Source organism: Oryzias melastigma, linkage group LG4 (assembly GCF_002922805.2).
Source record: "Oryzias melastigma strain HK-1 linkage group LG4, ASM292280v2, whole genome shotgun sequence".
NCBI lineage: Eukaryota > Metazoa > Chordata > Actinopteri > Beloniformes > Adrianichthyidae > Oryzias > Oryzias melastigma.
Window position 1 is genome coordinate 7,269,207 of NC_050515.1, and position 20,782 is coordinate 7,289,988.

Consider the following 20,782-nt stretch of genomic DNA (forward strand, 5'->3'; position numbering starts at 1 on the left):
CGAGCTGAAACTGGGAGCAGCAGGACTGGCCCAGTGAGCTTAGCGAGGCCTCTGGTAGCCGCGCGCGCAGGGGGGAGATGCGCGCGCAGCCTGGATGTAAACAAAACATCCGCCGAGTTTATTGTGTGTTTGTGTGTAAACCGGCCATGTAAAGTTTGACTAGAGCGTGTAAACCAAAACAAGTTGGATGATTTACTACAGCAAGTCATTTTATTTGCTTGCCAGTGTTCATAAATACTTTTAGAAATAATATATATTTTACTATAATAATTATAAAACGCATACATGGCACTATTTTATAGTAAAATATATTTTAAATACAGATCCAATAAACATTTTTACTACATTTCTTTGATAAATCAGGTAAAACTATTTTCCAAATTGATTTACTAGATACTTGAAATAATTAATAAATATTTTACTGTAAGAATAATTAAGAAAAAACATCTAGGGCACTATTTTATATATAAATATATTCTAAATACAGATACAATAAATATTTTTTAAAGTAAACATTTCACATTAGATTTATTTATATATATATATGTATTATTTTTTAAATTGTTGCATTATTTAAAAACTACTACATTTCTGTGATAAATCAAGTAAAACTATTTTCCAAATGAGTTTATTAGATATTAGAAATAATTAATATATATTTTACTGTAATAATAATAAAAGAAAAACATCTAAGGCACTATTTTGTGTAAACATATGTTCTAAATATAGATGCAATAAACTTTTTTTAAAGTAAACATCTTACGTTAGAATGATACATATATTTTATAAGTAAATTATTGCATTATTTTTTATTTTTGTGCATATTTTCATTGTGTATAAACACTTGTATGATGTAAAATTACTAAATTTATTTGATAAATCAAGTAAAACTGTTTTCCAAATGAGTTTATTAGCTTTAAACTTGTTTTTCAGTGGTTTAACCTTTGGCCTACTTGTCCCCTTTGTGAGATTTTTTTCCCTCCTAGTTGTAGATGAGGTGTTGCACAAGTCTGCAAAATGTTCCAGCAGTATGAGCTCATTACAAGTTAGCAGGTACCGTGAAATGATCCAAAGTGGGAAACCACCTTAGAGGCAGTTTCTCCCAACCGACTGTGTTATTTTTCTCCCTGGAATTGTTCTTCGGAAGGGGGCTGGTGGTGGCAGCAGCGGTGGGATTCACATTCTGCTGCTTTCTGTATGTCAGGTATGCAGACACAACAGGGGCCCCCAAAAGGGGATCTTTTAAGACAGAGCTGCTGGCACCCCCCCTTACTTCTTTATATTTTCCTCCCCGCTTGTATGCGAAGGGAGCGCGGCACGTTTCATTGGCTGTTAACGACTACTCTGGAAGTAACCATATTTGGAGTTTATGGGATGTTTGCAAACGTGTGGGTAATGACAAACATGCTTAAGATATTTCATTCAACGCGAGGCAGCTTTAAAGGCAGCAAAGGTGCGACAGCTGCATTCCAGGAAACGGAATTTTTTTCCCCTAAATGTTCCCTAATGCTATCTACAGGAATAGTTTTCCTATCACATCCACTGGGTTCTAAAATCCCAGAGAGCCGTCCTCCATTTGCTTTCCTCTCTACAGCACATTTCTCTGGCACCCTTTACTGAAGTGCACATTGGTATTTTCAGACAATGCTGTGCATGTTGGGGAATGCCTTTGATGTGGCCCGTCATGTAGGTGTCTGTGTATGTGTTTGTGTGTGAAAGTGTGTATCACTATGCAGCGCGGCCACTTCAGGCTGTCTGCGGGGTCTCTTCTCTCAGCTCCACTTGTGGGCAGAGTAAGTTTTGTTTGTGTGTCTGCAGTAGATGACCATATTGTGTGTGTTTGTGTGTGTGGTACAGCTTCAGGCTTAAGTGTGTGCTCTCTTAACACTAGTAGCTATTCCCCCGAGTGGCCCCTTGACCCGCCGCACCTCCACATCACCATGTAGGCCAATAGTGAGACGTCTTGATGTACGTTTAATGAGAGAAAAACTAAAGCTTTTACTCTGAAGTCGTCTTCAGTTTTTGGAGGTTAAGTCCATACAACCTATAAACATCTTCTTTTTATTTCCGATTTAACGCATTTCCAATAAATATTGTTACATTTTCATTATAATTGTGGAAGTTTTCGAACATCCTGACCAGGACGTTCATTTCCAAAATATCTGATGACTCGTGAACATTTTAAAGAAACTCTGATGTGCACTCTTGGTCTCAAACTCAACGTTTCTGTGACTCCATCCAATCTGATTCAATAAATTGTTACTGTTTTGATTTTTCTTATTTAAACCGACTTCATCCTGTGAAGTATAAGTTGAGATGTAGGAATCAGCAATTAAATCTTTCGAGAGAATTAAGTTGAAAGGACCAGAAAGTGTCCAAAGGCATTTCCTCTATTTAGTTTAGTCATTGATCTTCATAATAGTTTGAATACTGGATGTTCTATTGGAACAAAGTCGACATCATTTTCAAAATGGATAATTTGTTTAAACTGATTAGAAATTTAATGGGGATTGGGAACTTTAAGTCTGTTTGAGCTCCAGGAAGTTTGGAAAGTTTTAACATTTTTACTTTAATCTTTAAAAAAAACACTTTAATCATCTTTTAAGCTGTTTTTTAAGTGTTTTTAGTCATGATTTTGCCATTTTTAGCTAGAATTGTGTTGTTTTTTTAAAAAATAGCTTCTGCAGAGCAGCAGTAGCTCACCAAAAATTTGAGTTGTGGGCGGGACTGTTGCCACAGAGCAACCCCATCCCCCCTTCCCATCTCCTCTGGTGAGAGCTCAGAGCAGGAATGTTTGTTTCTGTCACAAATACAATCTTTAACATTTTCATTTCTCTGCTCCTGATTTACAACAACAAATGAATACTCAAAAATGAAGTTTATAGATTAATTTTCTTTATTTTGTGTCTTCCATCATTAAAAATGCTGCAAAAAAACACCAAAAACACATTTTTTTACTTGGTTAAAAGAAAAACGTGACATCTCACTACAACATACATCCTTCCAAACCTGGGCCTCATAGTAGTGAAAAACAACATTACATCACAACTGACAATGTTACACAAATCATGTTTTCTACTTAAGTGCAGAAGATACAATCTCAACAGGAACTCTTCTGTAAAAAAAAAAAATCTTAGTCCCGCAATGAAACTTTTCTCCTGACACAAATCTGAACGTAAGACAACTGAAATTACATTTTCATATTTGTTTGAAGTTAAAATTTAGAGTTTAAACTTGTTTTTCCTCTTTAAATAATAGTTTTTTATCCATTCTTTATCCCTTTTAACCCCCCAAAAAGCTGTAATTTTCCAGCTCTTCACGTTTGTCAAAGCGCTCAGCACGTTCTCTGTTTGAGCGACGCTGAGGCCGCACTCTGTAGGAAGTGTCTTGAGTGTGTGAGGGCACCGAGTGCACGTGTATTTGCATGTTGAGGGCGTCTCGCTTAGATTTATTTTGAGTGCTGTCATATGACAGAAGGAGCAGTTTGACACACGGCCCGCCGAGTCTGCTGGCACTTAATTGGGAGCGCACGCATTCACGCGCGCACGTCCGCACGCGCGGCCGTTTTTATTGATCGGCGTAGCCGGTGACGGACGGACCGAGGCCATAAATGAATGGAATGCTGGCTGCAGATGATGAATGTGTTGAAATCAAAGTTGGCTCATATTAAATGTCACAATGATTTGCACATTACAGAGTTCCAAACTGACTCGCTTAAAATTTCAGGAGCGTTGCTTGAATGTTCAGCTCAAAACCATCGTTCACAAATTAAAAATATATGTCCAAATTGCGCAGTTTCATTGAGACTCTAGTCTGGATTATCTTCACAGGATTTATTCAATCCTGCAGTTGAGGGAGTAAATGGGGCTCACATTTATTATTTTTTTTAGAACAATTTTAGTGATGTGTTTTATTTTGAAGAGATATAAGATTTAAAAAACCCAAATTAAATATGACAGAAAATCATATCACAGAATTTTTAATTCACGAGGAACTTGGCTGGAATATGACCTATTTAAAGGTTTTTCTGTTATTACATCAACTATTTATTGTCATTAAAAAACAAATATTTGTACACATGAATATTTCCTTTATACTAGAACACTCCAATATAATTACACCCCTGTATTAGTGCTGGTTGATATGACGATTGGAACAGTGTCTATTTCTTTTCTATCTTTTTTTATATATATTTTTGGGCAAAAATGTATTTTCCCACTAAGATACTTGAAACTTTTGTGTACTTTAAATAATATTTTCTAACTATTCAGTTACATAATAAATAAAGTCAGAGAAAAGTAAATAATGACATTTTTTCTAAAAAAAAATATACTTTATTGTTGTATATCGAGATTTATATCGTTATTCTGATATACAATAATTTATATCATGATTTACAGTGTTTTCCATACCGCTCAGCACTACTCTGTGTGTATATTAACTTAAATCCAAAAGAGTCAATTTATATGATGTACATTTTTGCCATGTTTTACATAAATAAACAAACTTAAAAATGAAAATTTTCAAAGTAAAAGCAGACTTAATTAAACAGAAGTAGTAAATGAACGTTCTGAACAATCATTTTCTCCAATTTATGTAAACTATAAGCAAAAAAAAAAGCTTTTCTATTGTTTAAATGCAACAGAACGAGTTTTCTTTTTCATCTCGGCGAGCTTCTCATTCCTTTTGTCTTTTCTGAAGATGCAACCTTCCTCTTGTTTTCTCCTCCTCCTCCTCCTCCTATCTGAGCTTGGCTTCTCGCCTCCACTTCGTCCTCCCTCCCCTCAGGTGTTTTTATGTTCAGGGGTAAGAGGGTTCACTGTCATCCACTGATTTGTTTTTCTTTTTGGGCTGCAGATGCGCACAGCCTGCGGTCTCATGCAGGACAGACCCACCACACATCCACACCTGCTCGTCTGGCTTTATGCTGTGGGAAAACCTCCTGCTTTTAAAAAATATGTGTGTCAAACCCCCTCACACCACCACCACCACCACCATCCTTCACCTCCTTTCAATACAGTCAGGATTTTATGGGAATAGCTTTTAAAAATAGCTAAAGAGTCTGCAGCTTTTGTTTAGTGCAAACTACACACGCACTCATTCAGGTTTTCTACTTATTCTGTTTTGAAAGTTTCCTTTCACTTTATAATAACAATAAATCCTGCCGTTTGGACGAATAGTTTTTCACTATACAAGGTTTAAGGCATAAATGTTTTTAAAGGATCTTAAAAAACACTAATATGAAGGGAAAACGCTGTGGGATTATTAAAAAAGACACTTTTGTAAGATTAAGGGGGAAGTTCTAATGTATATTTTTTCTTCTGTTTTATTTATTTTAATGTTTTTCTCTCCCTTATTGAGGTCATTTATATATTGTTTAATTGATCAACTTAAAGAATGGTAGATGGTGGTTGCATCATGCATTTGACTTCGCCGTTTATATTTATCGCATCCTTTAAATAAAACTGAGCATCCTTATATTCCGGACCCAAACACCGTAAATGTCCTGTAGATGCGAGCTCTTGTTCTGAGTCCAGTAGAGGTTCTGCTGCATGAAGGTGGTGTCGTAGAATTCTGTTTCTCCTGTAAACCTTTGATTTTACTGTGAGTTTGTCGGTTAGGCGCAGGATAGTCTCCAACAAAACTACAGAGGCTGGATGTGCCTCTTGTCTCTGTTATGGTTGAACTTCATTTGGACCAGATTTTTATCAAACATCTACACAGCAACGAAGATTCTTTTTAATTTTGGAATTATGAAAATAGTTCAGTTATTGCTTGAAAAGGAGCGGGAAGAAGCAAATTTATTTAATTCCACCCCTATTATGTTCAACTTTTTGTTATTTTTCCGGTTCTTAACTTTTACCTAGTTATTTATATTTATGCAGTTTTTCAGTCCACAAGTTTTAAGAATATCAAATGATGACGTTCATATTGATTACTGTAAGAAGACCTATTATTCCAGGAATCATCATCACAAATCATATTTTAAGTAACAAAAATGGAGTGCTTATTGATTATGATCAGAAAAAAATGTTTCATTAATCAAGAATTGACTATTATGTACACTTTTTAAGCAAAATAATTGTCCCTGTCATGGCCGAACTCAGTTACATTTATAGTTATGATGCTAAATTAATGTTTCATACATTGACTCTATATGAGAATTGGACTTAGTGACTCCTCCCCCATTGGTTCCAAGAAGCCAAAATCCTATAGACTTTTAAAGAAAAATTAACACCAGTCTTTATTCTTGTTAGAATAACCTTTCTTGATCTACTACTTATTTTAAACAGCTTCTTGATAATCATCTTTCTTCCTATACAGTATTGTTTTCTGTAGTTAAAATTATTCAAGTTATAAACCGGCCAATCAGATGCCACCGTAAAAAATGTGGTTTCACGTCGAACGTTGGAAATATTTGACACATTTCGTGTAGCCTGCTTTTATGTTGTAGGGATGTGGTCTTTCTAACAAGCTCACTCCTGATTGGTGAGAGTAGTTGCCATAGAAACAATGACTCGGACCAATTTGGATCAATCACTGACGTTGTATGACTCCAATATGGAGGTGTCTGTATAGGAAAAAAAATGGTGACTAAATTAAAATCCTTGGAACTAGAAGTTCTATGGGTGGTGCCACACTCACTCGGTCCAGTTCTCATATACTGTCATCGGTTCCAAATACTGTAGATGGTCCATGATAACTCTGTGCGTCTTTGTTAGTTGGTGGTTGTTTTGTTTCACTAAACCTTTAACCTCAGTACAAGTTTCCATCATACTGTTAATTTTTTACAGTATTTTTCAAAGTATTGAGTAATAGTATTCGATGAAACCACTTGTAAATTGGTAGTAATGGCGAGTAAATGATTTATGGTCTGTTAGTACCTGGTAAAGTATTTTTTCATGTTAAACAGAATTGTTTAGTACAGTGAATGCTCTATTAAACTCTGTTTTTCCTAGTGGTCTTTTCATGCTAGAATCTGTAAATATTTCATAATTTTTGTCCAAATGTTACTCATCCAGAAAGACGGAAGGTGATTGTGCTTTGACGTGCACTTTCAAAGTATTTCCACACATAGTGAACACTCTGTACTTTAAAAAAAAAAAAGGGTTTAATGACCATTCACCTGCCTTCATGATAAAATAATCAAATTTTTATCAATTTAATCTAAAAGAACATGGAAAATGTGACACATCACCTGCTAGATTGCTAAATACTGCTGGTAACAACAAAAAACAGTTTTTTCAAACCTCCACAAAGTTTAAATCACAATAATTATAATTAATTAATTACAAATTACGAATTGTATACATTGAAATCCCTGTCTGTAAGTATTCCTTGATAATCTCTGTTTGGCAAAACATGTCAGTCTCCGGCTCGCTCCTGTTCTGTGTTCTCCGCTCCGTCAGGTCAGAGCTGCGCTCACTCTGGTCACAAGACCACAGAGAATTTGGCCGCGACTCAAGAAAGGAGGGGCTCATCAGTAAACATAGTCTTTTAATTATCTCCTGGAAAAAATTCTTAACATTTTCCAGAAATAAAGCATAAATTGAATCTGTTTTCATTCACACCAACCTGCTTTTCAGAGAAAACCTTTTTGTTTTTGCAAATCTTGATTCTCAAAACTCAAGTAAATTAGTTAAAAATATACATGTTCCTGGGAATATGTAAGAAAGATTGACAAATATTTCTCTGGTGTTCATTGCCAAGTATTTTCAGGAGAAAAACAAAATGTAAACACTATTGCAGACCTTTTTTTTTTTTTTTAAAAGAGGATTTTTCCTTTGCCTGCGGTCACTGAAACGTTGATGATGCTTATGTGCTCCACGCTGCTGTTCAACCAGCAATTAGGTTGCATGCTTCTTTGAGAAAAGCAGGAAAATGGAGACGCAGAGGATAAAAACAAAAGACTCATTTCAAGGGTTGTGACAAGGGACACGGAGCCGAGGCGCTTGTGTGCAGTTTATGAGCCCACATGAAGCAATCCTAATTCCATTAGAGTTAAAAGGGTTCTAGATTAAATTATACCTTCTTGTTAAATGACAACAAAATAAATTGAAGTAATTTTACAATACCGCCGTGGCCGCAGACCTCCCGCTCCAGGGACCTTTCCGTCAGACATAAGTGAGAGATTTGTTAGCCAGAGGCGTTTTTTGCACGTTGACGTGACGTCAGGAGGCCGTCTAAGTAATACCTTGCAGGCTCGTACAGTAGAAAAATAGAAAAATCGAACCTCAGGGAATGTGTGAGGAGGTTTTCTGGAAAAGTGCTCCATGAGAAGAGCTTGATGTTCATAAGAAAAATCCACAAATCTTAACCGATCACGTACACAGAGCTCTTTGCATTCTTGTCACAGAAAGGAAAGTTGAATTTATATATGGAGTTAAGAGCTGCCACGATTAGTCGACAACTAATTTAATAGTCGATTAGTCATTATTTTATATTATATGGAGTCAGCGAGTTAAAAGTTAGAATGGCATTCTGCTAGCTTTAGGACTACTTTGGCATTTATTAAGGTTTTTTTTGGCTATTTTGGAGTTTAGCTAACATTTCAGCTACATGCTAGCTGCCATAGCTAATTTAAGAATTTTTTAGTTAATTTGGAGCTTAGGAAATATTTCAGCTACATGCTAAAGAATTTTTCCGTGTTTTTAGGGTAATTTGAGTTTAGCCAACTCCATGCTAGCTGTTTTGGCTCATTTTAGTTTATTTATTTTCACAGTTTTTCAAACTATTTTGAAGTTTAGCTATTTTTCCAGCTACATGCTAGCTGTTTTGGGTAACCTAAGTTTTTTTTTTTTTTCACGTTAATTTAGCATTTAGCTCATATTTTAGATTATTATCCGCTTCAGCGTTTTCAGCTATCAATTTCATAAGGCTATACATCTAGCTTTTAGTTAGTTTGAAGCTAATGATGGTTATGATGTGTGTTTTACATGCATGACCCGATTAGTCGACTAATTGGAAAAATTAATCGGTGATTAGTCGACTATTAAAATCGTTTGTGGCACCACTAATTGAGTTAAGGATGTTTTTTTTTAATGTTTTCTTTGATGGAACGGGATATAGAAAAGAAGAAAGTTTGTGTTTGTGTGAAGTTTTCTTACATCAGTGCATGTCGAAACATTCATAAAAACTCACTTTAATATCCTGTTCTGTTCATATTTCTTTCTAATGCATCATATATTGGGTTTTTCAGCCCATCGTGTCTACGGCATGAAGTAAAGCTCTTCTTTGGAGCTGGGAATTGTAGCAACTTTGATCTGAAAAGCTGACGGGCTACTTGTGAGAAAGGAGGAATAAAAAAGCTATTTGGGGAGAAAGCAGCAGATTTAGCAGAGACCTCAGCTTGAGAAGCTCCTCCAGCCTCTCGCTGTGCTCTGGTTTGTGGGCCCAAGTGTTGGCTCGGGTTTGGCTCTGCAGCTGGAGCTGCGTGGCGTGGAGTCAAGTAGAGCAAGAGAGTTTTAGCTGTTTCACTTCAAGACCTGAACTTCTTACTATCAAAATGTGCTGATCTCCAGTCGCTCGGTTGCCTTCACAGCCTTTACTTTGAATAAATCTCTGACTCTCACATTTTCATCTGGTTTGTCTTCACACATGGGAGTCTTAGAAGCTGACCAATGACAAGAGCAAATCAATCTGTTTTCAGTAATTATCCGATTATTACATAGTAGGACGTTCCTGTACCTCCTTCCACCAATGGTTGTACTTTGTTCTGTTTTTTTTGTTTTTAATTGAGAGTGTTTTCAGACTAGAAAAGTCTGGTCTGGAGGTTAATAGTCGATTAGTTGTTACTTTATGTTATGTGGAGTGTGGTAAAGTTGAGTTATAATGGGATTCTGCTAGCTTTTGGACTATTTTGGCATTTATTAAGGTTTTTTTTATATATATTGGAGTTTAGCTAATATTTCAGCTGCATGCTAGCTGTTTTTGCTAACTTTTTTTCAGTTTTTTAATCTAATTTGGCATTTACTTATATTTTAACTGGCTATCAGCTTCAGCAATTTCAGATTTCAGCTTCAACGTTTTTAGCTATTAATTTCAGCATCTTCAGTGGCCAAATTCAGCTTACAACATTCCCACTAGCATTATCACAAGTAATGCTATAAATTTAGTTTTTAGTTAGTTTAAAGCTAATGATGGTTAAGATGTGTGTTTTACGTCCACTTTGCGCATGACCTGATTATTTGACTAATCGGAAAAAATAATGGCCGATTAGTCGACTATCAAGATAATCGTTTGTGGCAGCACTAGTGTCCAGTCTGAAAACACACCCTTACATGTTCTTTGAATTACCGCAAGTCTCCAACTTTTAAAAAAATCGCCGTAATTTTAGCGGATTCTGAAGTTAAGAAAGTAGCTTTGAATTGACGTGTTTACATAGGCAACAAAAATCTGCTGAGAAAAGTTCCAGCGGTCTTTAAAGGATGATTATGCTTTTGTTAACCCAGATAAATAAATAAATAAAACCTGTAGCTTGTAGTTTCTGCAAATTTGCCCCATACCTGTGGGTGGGTGGGACAGTTTCCCTCCGTATTGCAGGGAGCTCGTTGTATTTTCTGTGACAAATAAGCTCCTTTTTAAAAAAAATTATTTTGTCTGAATCAAGAGATTTGACCTTAGTTTTCTTAATAAATGTCCTTCATCAGTTTAAAAAAAAAAATCCAAAAGAACACGGTAAAAACACCAAAACCTCAATTTCTTTAAGCTGGTTTTCCATTGGCATTATGTTAATGCGGTTGAAGAGTCACATTAGTTTGAGTGTGCGTTACTTTTAGGTCACCAGCAATGAAGTAAAGTTTTAATGCTCAAAATTTGTGGCTCAAATGTAATTTACTTCTCCTTTAGTAAGGGGACCAAAACGTTTTAGTCTCAAGTGGATCTAGGTTTGCATGTTTCGTCCATTTGAGCTTTCACACTTGTGGAAAAAGTGAACTATCCAAACCAACAACAACCCTCCTTTGATTCGTACCATCAATCAATTCCTTAGATTGTCCGTCTTGTTTAGAGAGCATGAATGCTCAACTGAACTCTGACGCAGATCAAACAAGTGGACCCTGGTCCAGTTCAGAGAGAGACCGGGTCTCTGTTTATTTGCTACTGTTCTGTATGCGGTCAGATGAAGGTGGACGGTTCGCTGTCATGACCCCTGAAGGGAGCAGTGGAAAAGCAAATAAGAAGGTTTCAATTTAGAGGTGGGGGGTGTTGAAGCAGCTTGGCCTGCTTCATGCTTTGCTTCACTCCTGAGAGAGCCGTGTGAAAGCAAATCAAACCAAATGAAGGCGTGACATTTATCTGCGTTCCCCTCCCATTCCAAGCAAGTCCAGGGGGAGAGCCTGGAGTGAAAGCAACATTCATGCTCATTGTGTGGCTCACAGTGTGCTGCTTGTGTTGTCCGTCTATCCAGTGTTGATTACCTGCTTGTTTTTCTGTGTGCTTCAGAATGCTGCTGCTATGTCAGGAATGCTGACCCCCCCAACACGCTTTTTATTTGTTTAGAGCACCACCTGGTTTGACTGTTTTTGCTGGGTGTGCTGTGGATTCTTCTGATTATTTCTATTTATTCTTTCTCAAGTTTGTTTATCCCCAGCTTTTGAGATTAAATTGTAAAATCAGAGGACGTATCGGCTATAATTATCCTAAAAATACAGCGACTAGAAGACTTTAATTCATTCTATAGGTTTGAAATTACATCCGGGTAGAAAAGCAAACATGTTGGGTTCGGTTTACTCGTAGGTCCTGTTAGGATCAGTGGCTCTGTGTCGTCTGTACCTTTCAAATGTTTTCTATATGAAGTGCATAAGCTGCAGTAGACACATGCTCCACAGAGACGGGGATAAATAATTACTAGGAATGGAAGTAGAGGCTGTTTAAGCAGAAAATACAAAATTATAGTTAGTCCATGGTAGGGCTGCTACGATTAGACGACTAATCGACTATTAAAATAGTCGACAACTAATTTAATAGTCGATTAGTCATTACTTTATATTATATGGAGTTGGAGTGTAGTAAAGTACAAAGTTATAAAGGCATTATGCTAGCTTTTTGGACTATTTTGTCATTAAGGCTATTTTGGGGCTATTTAGGAGTTTAGCTAATATTTCAGCTGCATGCTAACTATTTTGTCTTACGGAATTTTTTCAGTTTTTTTTAGGCTATTTTGGAGTTTAGCTAATATTTAGCCAATATTACAGCTGAAACATCTGCTAAACTGCAAAATAGCCTTAAAAAACAAAAAACCCAAATAAGCTAATATAGCTAGCATGCAGCTGAATTATTAGCTACTCCAGATTAGCCTTAAAAAACAAACAAAAAAAAGCCTAAATTAGCCAAATAGGCTAGCATGTAGCTGAAATATTAGCTAAACTCCAAAATAGCTCCCAAAACTGAAAAAAAAAATACTAAATTAGCCAAAATAGATAGAATAATGGCATTATAATTTTAAACTTTACCACACTCTGACTCGATATAATATAAAGTAACAACTAATCGACAGTTAAATTAGATGACTATTTTAACAGTCGATTAGTCGTCGATTAGTCGACTAATCGTGGCAGCCCTAGTCTCTTCAAACACTTTATTTAAACTTTAAATGTTTTAGGGTTTTTTTCTCCAAATTTAAAAGGTGATTATTTTCATGATATCTTTTAGCAGAGGATACACTATTTCTGGATAAAAACACAAAACGGAACAAGATGATCCAATTACACAATTCTTTTTTACCACAAAACAGAAGCAATAACCAAAAATTTAAATCCTAGAAACTTTGAAGATCAAAAGAGTAAATCTGCTGGTCAACTTCTACATTTCATTTTTGCTGTAATTTAACATTCTGAAAGCTACTGGAGTTATTTGGAGGAACTTGGCGACTGAACTCATTGAAGTTGTTTAACCATAGATCTCTTTTTTTACGTAATAAAGTAGATGGTGTTTTTTCCATCCCTCAGCTTTACTTGCACTTTTTGAAGTCCATCTTTGTACATTTGCATTCAAATTGTTTTATGTAAAAAAAAAAAAATGTTTGGGTCAAATTCTACCACTGTTTCTTTTGGCCTTTGAATCTCTTCTGTCTCCTGGCCTTTCACCCATAATATTTGCCAACTGAGAATTTAGACATTCGCTGTTTTCACTTTTTCTTGTAGTTGCTACATTTTTTTCTCTCCTTACTTCTTTGATTTTTAAGGTCAAATCCAAATGTCTTTTTTTATTAATCAATAAGACAAAACTTTCACTCACTCACTCTTGTGTGTCTTGTGTACCTGCTTCCTGCTCGTCCCTCCGTCCTTCCCCCTTTTGTCTCAGTCTCGCCAACGTCAGCAACATGATGCGTTTTCGGCATCTCTCCTCTCTTGGAGTGTTGTCTGGCAGCAAACGGCCTGCATGTTGCTCTTTTCTATCTTTTGCAATCTGCCACAAACTGGCTCTTTGCCACAGCTGTAACAGGACCCACTGTTGTATATAAATAGGCCGGGCCGTCTCCGTTTGCCCCGCTCCTCAATGGGAAGCTGAGGCAATGGAGAAACAGGTGCTCCAACCCACTCGCTATCTCTCACATTGTCCCTCCTTTCCCCACTTGACAGCCTTCCCTTAATCTGGAATCGATTCAAAAAAAGAGGAAAATCATCATTTTTGACTTTTTTTTTTGTTTTGTTTTAAAGCAAGAAACATTATTTCACCTATCAGTAAATGTTGCATCCATGTCCTCCAGGCTACACTGGTTGATCTATTGATTCCTTTTGTTTTAGACGTGCAAGTTGGTACACGTTAATCTACATTCCTCTCATGCAAATCCAAAGCATCATTTTTCTCCGGAGAAGCCACAGATTGGCAGTTGGTACACGGGGAAGCTGGCTTCACTTCTCAGGAGTTTCCACAGTCAAAGTAACAAACAAACACATTTTTTCCACTGGCAGTCCACTCTGCTCCCCAGCCGCTCTCCGAGGGTTTGTTCAGCATCTGAGCTGTTGACAAATCTATAATCAGTGGATCACCTCATCAGGGGCAACATGCACCTAAGCTTACCAGAGAGAGGAAATTTCTCACAGTCCATAGTTAGCTGCCACCTGGTTTCATGCTGGTCAGGTCTGGTTTCACGCTAAGCTAATATGCGGCTGCCCTCTGCGACGGCGAAAGACGGAGGCGGGCTGCTCCGTGGGCCGTAGAGGGCTCCACTCTCGCCATCCAAAACTTCTGCCGTGATTTCACTTTCCCACTGCCAGCTACCATTAGTTGATGCATATTAAATTCACTGCAGGAAGCACAACTCTAAAAATAAGAAAGAATCCGTCTGAAATTGTAGCTTCACGGAGCTTGCAGCTGTGGCTGTGCAGTGTTGCGTCGGTGTGGCCTTTTCGCTCAGGTCATTTTTTGAGAGGAATTTTTTTATTTTTTCTGCTATTTTGAATAGTCATTTAATAGATGGCTAAATGGTTTTTTTTAGCTAATTTTATTTCTAGCTGGAAATATTTCATGCATATATCTTTATGATAAAAAAATGTAATTAATAATGCTAATGGTACACAATTTTCTTGCAACCCACTGACTTTATACTGTATACCTGATAGACTATTTATACTAGGGCTGCCACGATTAAAATAGTCAATTAGTTGTTACTTTATATTATATGGAGTCAGAGTGTAGTAAAGTTGAAAATTTTGATGGTATTATGCTAGCTTTTTGTACTATTTTGGCATTTATTTTTGGTTTTTATTTAATTTTGGAATTTATGTTATTTATGGAATTAATGTTTAAGGGACATGCTGGCTATTTTGGCTAATTTAGGCTTGTTTTGTTTTCTAGGCTATTTTGGAGATTAGCTAATAATATAGCTGCATGCTAGCTATTTTTGCTAACTTGGGCTTTTTTCAGTTTTTTTAGGCTAATTTAGCATTTAACTATAGCTATTAGCTTCAGCGATTTCAGCTATTAGCTTCAGCGATTTCAGCTATCATTATTAGCATCTTCAGCTGCCAAATTCAGCTTACCTCATTCACACTAGCATATATACATATATAAAGATATATACTAGCTATAAATCTAGTTTTAGTTCGTTAAATCCAATGATGGTTAAGATGTGCGTCTTACACGACCCGATTAGTCGACTAATCGAAAAAATAATCGGTGATTAGTCGACTAATCGAAAAAATAATCGGTGATTAGTCGACTATTAAAATCGTTTGTTGCACCATACCATTGATAACTTATTTAAAACTGTTGCATTTGGTACAAAATAACTTTAGAGTTTTGCTCCCCTTTTGCACTCGGCCAATGTTAAAGAAAATTACTTTTACAGCACTGTTTCCATTTGTCTGTTGCCCCCCCTGCACAAATGCCTCCTCACCTCCCCCTCTTGTCATTCCTGCTGCCAAATTAAGTGTCAAACAGACAGGCAGGCAGGGAGGGCGGGTGGATGGCCCACATTTCGCCTATGCAGGTCTACAGTATGACAGAGTGGTACAGTGCGTTCCAGCCGGGGCACCGCTCTTCAACCCCCCCAGCTCATTAGTGGCTGATTGGGTTGTTTTTGTAATTTAGAGATCTTGTGCGTCCCGTGAGAACACAAAAGCTGTCTGTGTACGGGTGGTCCTGAGTGACAAAGGGGCCAAAGAGAGATCACGGTCATTGTTCCTGGAAACCCCCCACCTACTGTAAAGGATGTTCGCTATTATGTACAGTTTGGAGGGAGGGGAATAATAAAAATGTGGATTTTACGGAGTCATTGAAACTTTAGATTGAACTCTATTAGACAATAAATGCAGGAATTATTGTTTGGATCTCTTTTATATCCCTTTTTCTTTTTCATTTTGCCAGACTTTGCATGTAACTGAAGTCCATAGCAGTCCTCCAATCATGCATGTGATCACCAACCGTTCTGTAGGTCCTTTACGTCATCATGTGTTCCCATTTGGGCTCAGGTTACACTTTTCCCCCTCCCTCCCTCTCTCTTCCTTCCCTTTACTCCCTTCTTGTCTTTAATTGCATGAAACCCCTTCAGCTTCGACTCGGTCCGCCTTGGTTCTTCTCCATCAGCCAATGACTGAAGCAAAGAGAACATCTTATAACAAATAACCAGGGTTCTTTCATCCAACTTTTGACAGCTCCCCCCGTCTCCCCATCATCGCTTCCTCATCTGTCCCGAGAGACTTTCCCCCCTTTACTCCTCTCTTTAAAAGCAAGATGTCCGGCTCTCGGCAGCGCCCTCCAACGCTTTCCCTGATGGCTCAGTAACACGTGAACTTTGTGCTTACGGGAGCTTCAACAGGAAGTGTGACTTTAGCCCAGGGCTTGTTAACTTATCACCAAAAGCCTCTTTGTTGTAAGAGAGTAAAGAAGAGTTGCATTTACACAGCGCCTCTGATACACATTTTAAGGGATTTTGTTCTTTTCCTCGAGTTTTTAAGGATGTATTCAGACTTGATATATTTGGTTCGCGTAAAGAGAAAATTTCCCTCCATAATCCAGATCAAATTTTCAGTCTGAATAGACCCAAGCGGATTCTGGTCCGGGACCAGGAACCGCTCTCAGAACCGCCTTTCAAGGTGCTCTCGGTTTGTTTCCAAACAGACTGAGATCTCTGAATTGTCTGAATAGGCTCCGCGCTCAGAGCTGAACAACTGAACCAAATCAGTCCCATTATGGTATGTAAACAGAGAAGTGGAGCAAAGATGAGACACAGTAACTCATTGAAATGTGGTCGGATGAATGCAGGCTCATTAGAACAACTTTTAACTTGAAACATTCCTTCTCTCACTGTTGCCCCCAACGATCTTTATGTCATAGGCGAACTTTCTTAGCCATCATCTCTTCAGAATAATTCAGAAAAGTCTGTACCCGATGTTGATACAGACATTTAAAATTGGTCAGTTTGAATAAGTTAATCATCCCATAAGGATTGCAAAGCTCAGGACGTCCATTATTCTGTCTCCTGTTGCTTTGCCCCGCCCTCCTAATTCCTGGACTATCACTAAAGAGACCTTCAGTCTGGTGGTTTGGTTTAAAAGCTATGGTTCTGAACAGGAGAGTCCCTCTGATGGCAGTCTAAATACAACCCAAACGAAGGTTCCGAACTCGATCCGGACCAAATCAAGCGGACTTGGTCCGGACCAACAGACTTTTCCAGTCTGGAAATGAATCCTGGTGCGATTCAACAGCAGCGTACAGACAGACTATTCAATGAGGAGAAGAACCACGGTAAAGCAACCATGCTAATGCTAATTTTGTACATTCATAGAAAAAGAGGAGGTAGATCTCACTTTAGGCAATATCACACCCAAACTAGTCTAACTACTAGCCTTCGTACCTGCTGTCGTTTCTGTTTAACCCTTTAGTACTGGAGCTGTTGCCGGGGACATGAAATAAACACAAGCTCTTTGAATTATCATACATAGAAAACCGTTCTACGTGTCAGAATCGGATGGTACACTTTGTTTATGTAAATTGTGCAAACTTTACAAATGTAAACTGTTGGATATCACTGCAAAGATGCTTTTCTTCACTTCAGAATCCCTTGGATCTGTGTAGATGGTCGAAGAGTTACAGCAATTCAAAGAATGTTAACACTGGAACCATAGCGCTGGTGTTAAATCTGCTATCCATAGTGCTGATCATAACATGGGGATGCAAAGAATATCTGTGCAATATATAATAAAAGATTTAAATGTATATTGGTAAATTGAATTCCCATGACTTCAGTATGTCTTCAGCAAACTTCAGTCTTTCACTTTACCTTCCTGTTTGCTCCATAGATGCCAAACCCTGTAAATCTCCACCTTTCTAATAGTTTTACTCTGGACTGAAAGCTTTTTTGCTGCATGGATGTTCTCTTGCAGTTAAAAATGTCTGCAGAGAGATAAATGGCTTCAGTGGGAGTGTGCAAAGCTAAAAGAAAAAGCCAAATTGTAGAGTTTTGTACTGGAAATGATGGTTAGAAGCTGATTGACTTGGCCAACTCAACACTGGCCTTTCATTACAAAACTCGGAGCGGATTCAAGCGTTTGATCTGGATTGATGGACGGTAAAAAGCTGATCTACAGAAAAGCCAAGTTGATTACTTTTAATGCTTTTTTATGAAGAGATGAAATGAAGTGAACTTTTGGTTTTTTGACCCAGCTTGACACTTTTAAGGCCTCAGATCTAAGTTTTTGTTCAAGATAGTCGGACAGCAAATACAGTATATCCAACACTGTACACCCAAGTATGTTTATTACACTTAAAGCATTTTTCTCACAGCTTTTTAAAATATTTCTATAGTGAAGAAAACTAATATTTTAAATGTTGCATAAACAAAATGTCATATTTTTAGGCTTTATCAACATGTGTTTTTAACAAGCTCTTGTGGTATTTTTCTCATGATGAAGGCCATATATTAAGAAAATTCACCTTAAAATTGTATTTACCTTCATAATGATCCTTACAAGAAAGATTAGAATTTTTAAATAAATCCCTAGATTAGTGGACTGTTTTAGACTTCTGGCTCAAAAAGACAGCTTTTTTACCCATATTTAGATCCTGTAAATCACAATAGAAAAACCTACAATCGTCAGTTTACTATTTAGTTTATTTGAAAATAATTTGGTTATTTTCTACTTTGACTCAAAGTTTGTTGAATGAAAACAGTGGTTTAAATATTGAATTTGAGTTATTATTGCCAGCAAAGATAGATTGATAGTATAAGGATGTTTAAAAATAATCCAATATTCAATATCACAATTCATATTTGTCAGCTAGCAAAACCTAATAATGTGACATTTTTGTTGAAATTATGAAAAATCTGCTTAACCCCACTCTGAATATTATGCAGAACTTTAAAATTCCAGCTTTTCAACTATTAACGGAATAAGAAAAATTCTCTGGAGCTCCGCCAAATTCCTAAAGCAGAAACCAAAGAAAGCAAAAAGAATATTCCTGAAAAGAAGACTTTTCTGGTAAAGAAAAAAAAATGGAGAAAAAGCTCCTTGGTTCTTCACGATAACTTGACCGGGGGGGGGTGTGTGTGTCACACTTCTGCTGTTGTTGCGTAAGTCCGTGTTTTATTTGATCGTGTTTCACAATAGCGATCCACTTAGTGCTGCAGGCTGACAGTGACTGAGCAGCCTGCAGGTCTGCTCGATGTTCCCAGCAGATAAGGCTGGAGCAGCCAGAGGTGTAGGGTTGCCGGTATCTCTGGTAATCACACCTGTTTTTATGCATCCGAAGGTTTGTTTTGGTGTTTGTGACTGATACTGTTTGTATCCAACAAGAAGAGGCGTGGCCACGGTACAATGTGTGGAATGTTGTTCGCAGGCAGTTGAGTCAACTCAAGCGTTGCTTTTGTATTTTTTTGTGTAAATATACACATTTTAGTGACTTAATAGGTACAAATATGTAATGTGGTCCATTTATTGATGTTTATAATCTATTAAAAGACGTTCCATTTGTTTGTAACTTAGTAGATGGTTTTATCAGAGGGAAACAGAAAAACCTGTTTCTGTACAAATGGTGCATATACACGTTTACTTAAGTAACTGTTCACTGATGAATCCTCTAATGTGTGTTCATGCATTGGCGGATTCAAGTGTGTGCTTGTGCGTGTCACTGCTGCAGCTAAAGAGTATGAATGAGCCTGGAGAAGCATTTTGCCCGGAGGCTTCGGTTCTTTTAACCCTTTCTCGCCTGCTGCAGTCAGATCCCTCTCTTCTCTGGAGATGAGAGAAAGGAAAGCTCTGAGTTTGTGTCGGCTGGAGAGAGTGACTGTGTATTATACAAAACTGACTTTCAAAAATTACGCAGATTATGCACCTTGTTTGTGTATAGTGGTCCCTCGTTTATTGTGTTATTTTTACAAAAAAACAGCGGTAGACGAACTCTGCAAAGTACTAATCCTTATTTTTCAGTAGGGCTTGGCGATAAAATGATAACGATATTTATCACGATATACCGGGTTTTTCGGAGTATAAGTCGCAGTTTTTTTCATAATTTAGCCAGGGGTGCAACTTATATTCAGGAGCGACTTATTTTTTTTCTAGACATCAAAAGGGTTATATGTTTATTTACCAAGTAAACGCCGGTTGTCTTTTAGCGGTTGTTTCAGCTAACAATCACTAGAGGGCTGAATTACTTGCTACTGACAGCGTTCAAAACAAACATGTAAGAGAATCTGATTGTTTTCCTCTTAAACTTTGATATTTTTCTAATACAGATCAAAAGATTTCTATTCTTGTTTTTATTTATTTATTTAGCTATGCTAGGCTTGGCGGATTTGTTCTGAAACGTCAGATTTTGGCACGGGGGGGCCAAAACCCAAAACACACCTTAAGGCACGGCTGAACAGCATAAACATTCATTAAACACTACATTTTTAAAACTTTGAAACCGTAACTTTTTACATAATTATGAACTAGATATATAGCATTACCTGTGATAATGCTAGTGTGAATGCTGTAAGCTGAATTGGCCGCTGAAGATGCTAGTGCTGATAGCTGAAGATGCTGAAGTTGATAGCTAACAATGCTGAAGCTGACAGCTGAAGATGCTGAAATTGATAGCTAAAAATGCTGAAGCTGATAGCTGAAGATGCTGAAGTTAATAGTTGAAAATGCTGAAGCTGATAGCCAGCTAAAATATTAGCTAAATGCCAAATTAACTTAAAAAAACTTAAGTTTGCCTAAACAGCTAGCATGTAGCTGAAAAATAGCTAAACTTCAAAATATCCTAAAAAAGAAAAAAAAAGCCTAAATTAGCTAAAACTGCTAGCATTTATCTAAAACATTAGCTTAACTCCAAAACAACCTAAAAAATCTTAGTA

At 37.2% G+C, this 20,782-nt stretch overlaps 1 protein-coding gene across 2 annotated transcripts in view; it reads left to right on the top strand.

Moving 5' to 3' along the window:
- insrb (insulin receptor b) overlaps window positions 1-20,782 on the top strand; it is a 76,845-nt gene that overhangs the window by 1,575 nt on the left and 54,488 nt on the right. The window lies entirely within an intron of this gene.